Raw genomic sequence first — 7,701 nt, 5'->3', positions numbered from 1 at the left:
GTTTACCTGGCCAGTCTCATGAATTCTGCCCAGACCCATCTCATAGAAGTGCAAGCTGGGGCTCAGAATGGCTGGGGGGTTTGCCTGTTGTCACACAATTAGAGTGGTAGAGCTGGTGTAGCCAGCTGACAAGGAGTGAGAAGCCACTCCAAAGCCATCAGGTACCCAAACACTAGCTTACAGACTAGCGATCTAGTCTCCACTCACAACCACTCTGGCTGAGAACAAGGGCAGAATGAAAACCACTCACGCCTGGCTGGGAATCTATACCTGGAAGGTACCAGGTGCCTGAAGTCTGATCTGGAGGGTGGTTGAAGGCAGGGCCTAAGTATCCAAGGCACAGCACGTAGGAAGGGTCAGGCCGGCCTGGGCCCCAGCCCCCGGGGTTCTAAGGGGAGCAGGTAGAGGCAGTGGGGCCCAGCAACTGTAGAAATAAGTCAGCTTTTCCTCACTGCTTGATTCCTGGCTGCCCAGTGTGTTTGTTTTTCACAGGCAAAAAGAAGCAGAGAGGTGTGCAGAGCTCAGATGCGGGCACACAGCAGCAGGCAGAGTACAGGTCATGTGGCCACATTAGTGGCACTCATACAGCACAGTGCCCAGGGCTACCTTGAGGGCCTTCTCTCAGCCCAACTTCCCCAGCCTACCAAAGTCGACCCCACTAGCCCCTCATCCCTGTAGCAATGCAGAGACTCAGCACAGCAGGCAGCACCCTTGCAAGGGTCAGGGCTGCTTGCCACCAGCTGGGTGGAGTCAACTGCCAGAATAGTGCCTGGAGAGAAAGAATCAGTGATAGACTTGGCTGTACAAGTACAGGCTGGGCCAGGGACATGGTGGGGGGCATGGGACACCTTGAGGTGAAAGGACACTTCGGAGTCCAGTCCACCATGACAGGTGGGGAAACTAAGGCCCCATGAGGGCAAGGGGCCAATGTAGGTCCCAGAAGCTGTTTCAATTTGCAAGCACCTGTCACACAAATAAAACTGTCAGCATCACCTAATAAAGGGCAGCCAGAAGAATACGTTGAACCTTCCTGGGAGAGAGCAGGCCAGCTCCTCTGGCCCTCAGGGAACAAAGGACAAACAGGACAGCACGTCCACGCCTGTGCATACGGCCCCTTGCAGACCCGCTGCTGCCTGTACCTGGGTCTGAAGAGGTGGATGCCAGGGTTCTTAAACACTAGGCCTTTGGCAGGGCTGGACCTGGAGGGCCTGAGGCACTCATTGTGGGGCCTTCCTCTCTGGAGGCCATAAGGGGTGACATGGGGCAGAGTCAGGTTACTTGTATCCTGAGCCAAGCCCCGGTGGTTGCAGCATCCCAGATCAGTGGGAGGTCAGGACAAAGGGCCAAAGGTTACAGACACCATACGAGGGAAAAGTGTGCCCTGGAAGCAACAATGAGGACCTGTGGAACAGCCGTTGCCTCCCCGCTTATGTGGAGACATGAATTTCTGACTGACCTCAGCCTTCACCCCCATCTGATGCCCAGGCCCAGGCTGTAGACCCTGGGGACAGCAGGCATGGAAACAGGCCCAGCCTCCAGCATGCCCAGGCTCTGGGGTCCAAAGAGCTTCCCCACTAATTTCAGATGGGAGCTGGCTAGGGGCCCAGAATTCTGAGGCTACAGTGAAAAAGTGGCCAAACCCACTACTGACCTTCCCATTGCCCAATCTCTCAGCTTAAATTAATTGACTATCTTCCAGGTACACCTCGAATGCTGGTCAGGTTGGGGGTAGCGTGCCCCACAGCTACCCACAGGCCATCAGAGACCTAGGTTCTGGACCCATGTTTTCTGCCCCAGTTTGAGGGTATACCCTCTCTGCTTGGCCATGGGTGGAGGCACCAAGCCCAGAGGCTGCAGCCTCATCACCTCACTGGCTTCTAGGACAGCCCTAGGAGACAAAGGAATCAGGTCATTGTCAGAGGCATCTAGGAAGACTCAGCCCCACTCCCTCAACTTGGTGGCTTCTCTGGCACTGGGTACAGGCAGGCACAGGAGACCCAAGTCAGCACCCCAGAAGGCAGCTTTTCTGAGAGTGTAACTAAACACACTACTTTTATAGTAAATCAATAAATATGTGATGATATTGAAGGCCAAAGGTGCATGGATCTTTAAGATCAATCCTGAGGCTTCAAAGACAATTTCCACAGTTGGCCTTGGGGTGAGATCACCAATCTTCACTGGAGATGGGTACAAAACTTGTTTCTGCTGTGGTCCCTGGAGGGCCTGGGGACAAGCAGGTGAGTGCTGTGCTACAGGACACTGCTGACCTTCACTCTCCTCCCTAGCTGAAACCATCAAAGCCTCTATACATTACCTGCTGGGTGGACCCCTCAGGGTCCCCACCCAGAATCCAGTCTCCAGCTTTCAGAGTCTTGGTAGATACACTTCCTACCACACACACTCATGGAGTTGATTTATTTGAACAATCATGCCATCCAGCTGCACCAATGCCAGAGAAGGACTGGGGTGGTCACCTGGGTAAAAGTCTCCTGGCCTGGGTACCCCAGGAGTGACCCCAACCAGAATTATATGACAGCACCACTGTCAGGATCAGAAAATATGAGGAAACTGGGAAGGAGATTAGAAGGTGGGGGCTGGGTTCAGAAGCTGGAAAAATAAACCACCAGTGGTTGTGGACCTGCTGTGCACCCAGCACTGGCCTTGTCTGCCTGTGCTCCCTACAAACCTGTGGGCAAGGGAGCTGCATGAGAAGAGCTGCCAAGGCCACATGGACCTACAAGATCAATCTTGAGACATGACCAAGGTCATGGGAGTGGGGAGAAGTAGGGAGTGGAGGAGAGTGTATGGTGGGGGGCGAGGACAGTGGATGAACAGGTGGTAGAAAGTTGGGTTTAAAGTTGCATAAGAGGGCCTCCCTGGTGGCGCAGCGGTTGAGCGCTGGGTTGCGAAGCTGCCCGCGGGCTCTCCAGCGCCGGTTCGATCCCCGGCTGCTCCCCGGCCACCAGAGGAGGGTCCCACATGGCGCGCAGACCTCTCCTGCCGCCCGCTGCTCCCCTCAGCAGTGTACCTCGGTCCTTCTGCCTGCTCTGCTCCCCGCTCTGGCTCTGGTGAATTCTCTCACCCTCCCGTGCTTCTGGCTGTACCCAGTGCATGTATAAACAAAACAAATAAATAAATAAATAAATAAAATATGCCTCTATTTAAAAAAATAAAAAATAAAAAAAAATAATAAAGTTGCATAAGAGGGGCCTCCCCGGTGGCGCAGCGGTTGAGCGCTGGGTTGCGAAGCTGCCCGCAGCCTCTGCAGCGCTGGTTCGATCCCCGGCTGCTCCCCGGCCACCAGAGGAGGGTCCCACATGGCACGCAGACCTCTCCTGCCGCCCGCTGCTCCCCTCAGCAGTGTACCTTGGTCCTTCTGCCTGCTCTGCCCCCCGCTCTGGCTCTGGTGAATTCTCTCACCCTCCTGCACTTCTGACTGTACCCAGTGCTTGTATAAATAAATAAATAAATCTTTAAAAAAAAAATGACTTCTGTTTAAAAAAAAAAATTAAGTTGCATAAGAGGATGGAGAGGGATAGAATGATGGAGTGGCAGATGAATAGGTGGATGAGTAGGTGGGTGGGCTGGTAGATGCACGGATGGGAGGGCAGGAAGGGGACATGAATAGCTGGCTGAACAGATGTGTGGATAGATGGAGGCTGTATTAGAGGATGATGTAGATGGAGGGTGGGTGAGTGGCCAGTTGAATGGGGTGGGGAGGGGTACATAGGTAGGTGATGAAGGATGGGTGATGATGGAATGAATAAATGGACAATTGGGCAAAAGAATGGAGGTGGGGGGGAAGTGTCAAGAATGAGGCTATCACACTACTGGGAGGAGGGGGCTTTGCCCCGAACACTCTGGGGAACAACCGTGGCTGCCACTTGCTCCATCAGGAAAGTCACCACCAAAGGAACTGGGGGAGATGCTGATCCATCCCCCAAAACTAAAGCCCACATTTGATGTCTTCCTGCTGACCCAGATATTCTTCCTCATGAGAAGCCAACTTAAAATCCTGCTCCAGAACATCAAATTATAGGGCCTGAGTCCAAGCTGGGTTGAGGAATTTCCTAAGGATCAGGCCAGAGGGGGAGGTAGGAAGAAGGCCTGGGCTCTAGTGCTGATCCCTTACCAGCTATCCATTGGCACAATGCCTGCTGCCTGTTCCCGTGAGGGGAGAGAGGCTGGCCACCGGTTGAGCCTCCTTCCTACCACCCCCACCCTTCCAGGGTGCCTAAGCCTACTTTGTCTCTGGGAGGGTATCTCATCCCCTGCCCTCAGTGCTGCCAACATGGAGACTTACTCCTCCATTGCTTGCCAAGCCTCAAGGGACATTGTCTTTACCCGTTGTGTGGTCAGATGGTGCCCGCAGCCACAGGGACAGCTTCTGACCGACTCCACAAGGGTGAGCCAAGGAAGCCACAGGGCAAGAGCAAGAGGCTAGAGCATGGGGTTCACCCTGGATGGGGTCTGCATTTATCCATCTACCCCAGCTAGGGCCACAGGGTGAATGGCAGTTAATAAAGGGTCTGGGGGACCTAGGTAGGGAGAGGCTGCTCTCCACTTTAGAGCAATGGCAGAAACAGCCAAGGTAAATGGGGGGCAGTCATCTCTATTTTGTGAGAATGAAACATTTCTGTACACTCCCCCCAAAGACAAACATATTACGGCTTTTTTAATTTCTATTTTTTAAAGTGAGATCATTTAGAACAACACATGCAGTGAGTGTTTCAGACAAGCCAATGAAAGATGGCTTTACTTCTAGAGTAAAGAGAATGTCATGGAGGAAGCTGCTGGAGTACATGGGGATGTGTCACACCAGTCTTTCTACTTCTGTGCATTTGTAATTTTTGTAATTTTCCATAATAGAAAGAAGAAAAAGAGAAAGAAATCCAAAGACAATCAACCGATGTAAGCAAGTCTTTGTAACACCAGTAATAGAATGACATCCTTCATCTATAAGGTGTTCTTGTGATCACCAAAAAAAAGAGGAAACTTCAACTCAAAATGGGAAAAGGGATGTAGCCACAAGAATTAGATGCAAAGTAGTGAGCATGGTCATGACCACAGTGCACACAGCGGCACAGAGAACCTTGGAAGGAAAGGTCTCGGGCTCTCCCTCTTCCTGGGTGCAGGGTTTTAGGCACCTCAGACTGCCCATGGCGCTGCACATGCCACATTCTACCAGGAGCATGACCTACTGCTGTAATCAGAATGCATGCGAGACAGGAAAAAGTGGCAGGCTGCCTAAGGGGCAGGGGGGAGCACAAGTGAGCGAAGAATCCAGGAAATTCCGCTCTCCAGAACCCAGGAAATGCTGGCCACCGCCCAAAGGAACAGCAGGATTTTTAGGGAGCCAAGAGAGCTGTAATTGGATTCAGACTGGCAATTAGATTTCTACAGCAGAGGAGGTGTCCCCTCTGCACTGGATCAGACATAGTGGGGGGAGGGGGTACAAACAGTAATCTCCTCCTGCCCCAAGGTTGTGCACATGGACACAGAGCAGGCAGGCATCCCAGCTACTCTCCCTCCTAGGTGAGAGGACTAGAGCATAGAGGCCAGGGCTAGAGCCCCCTAAAAGGTCTCTACCTAGGATTCCCTCTGAGGGTTCCCTGTGCCAATGGTGGCACAAAGTCTCCTTAGATCTGTGGGATCTGCCTCTCTATGGACTCTTGAGATGTAGATAGACAATTAACAATCCCAGGCCCCAGGCCGGGATTTAGGGTAGCCCCCTCGCTGCCTCTCCTGCATCTGACTCAAATTCCAGTTGTAGCTATAGCAGAAAGGCAATACCTACAGGCTTGAAGGTAAGGAACAGGCAGTGAGGACCTACCTTCCTGTAGTCCCTGCAGCACCTAGCCTGGCAATACCCCAAGGATCCAAGGCCCCAGGGCTGGAGAGCCACAGAGATCCAGGCAGGGATGGCTAGGCTAAGGCTGGCAATCACAGTACCCTCTACGCTACACAGGCAGCTCCACTCATAGGAGGGAACCTGGGGCAGAAGGGATGGGTTGAGCACTCAAGATGCCCCACTAGATGGAGTCAATGAACACAGGAATAGTGTAGAGGGCAGGGCCTCCCTGGTGGCCCAAGGGGTTAAGTCACAGCATTATAAAGCTATGTGCAGCCACTGCAGCACTAGGTACAGTCCAGAGGTGTGGGGGGGTGAAAGGATTCACCAGAGACAGAGTGGGGAACAGAACAGGCAGATCGACTGAAATACACTGCTGAGGGGAGCAGCAGGCAAGTCAGGAGAGGTATGCTGCGCCATGTGGGTAGCTCCCTGGCTGGGGATCGAACTCCTGTGGCATTGGAGTTCGGATAGCTTCATTGGTGCGTCTTTCCTTGTGCCACCAGGGAGGCCCATAAATAAATAAATCTTCAAAAAAAAATAATAGTGTAGAGGGCAGTCACAAGGGTCTGTCCCTACCACTCTGGGTGTGCAGAGACAGGGGTATTCTTGAAGAGGGGCCTGAGTCTGATGTTCAGTCTGGGGCCCCACCCAGACAGACCTGACAGGCACCAGCACCAGCACCTACAAGTCCAGCTCCTAATGAGGGCCAAGGGGTCAGAGAGTTGCCTTGATGACCCTAAAGAAGCACATCTGGGACAGCTGTCTACCCAGACCAAGAACTATAGTTAGTCTGTGCACAAGTGCCCTCCCAGATGGTGGACCCCTTCTTCCCAGCCCATTCTGTTGCCATGACAATGCCCAGGCTTCTCTAGGGGAACAGAGCCTCTTTGTGGTGGCACAAAGCCCCTTTGAGGGGCTGTGAGGGTGCATCCCCTAGGAACCTGTGGTCAATAAGCCTCTGGGGAATGAAACAGGGTCGCCCAATCCAGGCCCCCACCTCAGGTTTACAGAGCCAAGGAAGCCAGGTGGGAGAGTGTGGTGCTAAGGGGGATGAGACATTTCCCATACACCACTTGCCCCAGTCATCCACAAAAGGGTCCTCAGGATGAGCCCCAAGATCCCAAGGAGAGCGTGTCTGCTGGGGGCTAGGGGATTTCCTACTTTCTCTCCTCATTTTGATACCTGGATAAGTGGGAAAAGCACTAGTACTAGGGAAACTCTCCCCTGATGGAAATGGGGCTCGGGACCCATTTAGAACTTAGTGTAAAAGTCTTCGGCTGGCTGGCTGGCAGACGGCTCAGATTGCAGGAGAGCTGGCACAAGGTCTGCTGAAGGGGCTGTACAGAGCAGTGTCCAAGCCACCCCAGGGCACTGTCCTTTGCTTCTCTGGCCTGGCTACCACTACTATAGGGCCTCCCCTGCCAGTCCAGGGAGAATGCAGCAAACCAGAGGTGTGGCTGAGAGGCCTGAAAAAGAAGGAACCTCACTTTGGCTCGCTCCTGGGGTCTCCGTACAGGGACAGGGACCCAGCAAAGAGGCCCCATTGCTCATGTAGCTGCCGTGTTTGTGTCCCAGTCCCACTACTGGGGGGAGGTTCACCTCAGTCCTGGAGCCCCTTTCTATCCTAGTTGTGGGTCCCTGCTGACCAGGCACTTGGACGTGCCTCTGCAAGCTGGACACCCTGCCCAAAGGCCTTCCCCAAGTGACCTCTGTCTGACCCACTACAATTTTGCTAACTAAGTCTATGGGTTGGAGTTCACAATTCCCACGTGACAGCACAAGGTAGTACTAGCATGACGTCTAGGGAAAAGCAAATTCCCGCCTTTTATATGCAAATGACCCAGGGT

The sequence above is a fragment of the Talpa europaea genome (genome assembly GCF_964194135.1).
Source record: "Talpa europaea genome assembly, contig: HAP1_SCAFFOLD_296, whole genome shotgun sequence".
NCBI classification, from domain to species: domain Eukaryota; kingdom Metazoa; phylum Chordata; class Mammalia; order Eulipotyphla; family Talpidae; genus Talpa; species Talpa europaea.
This window is presented reverse-complemented; position numbering follows the sequence as displayed.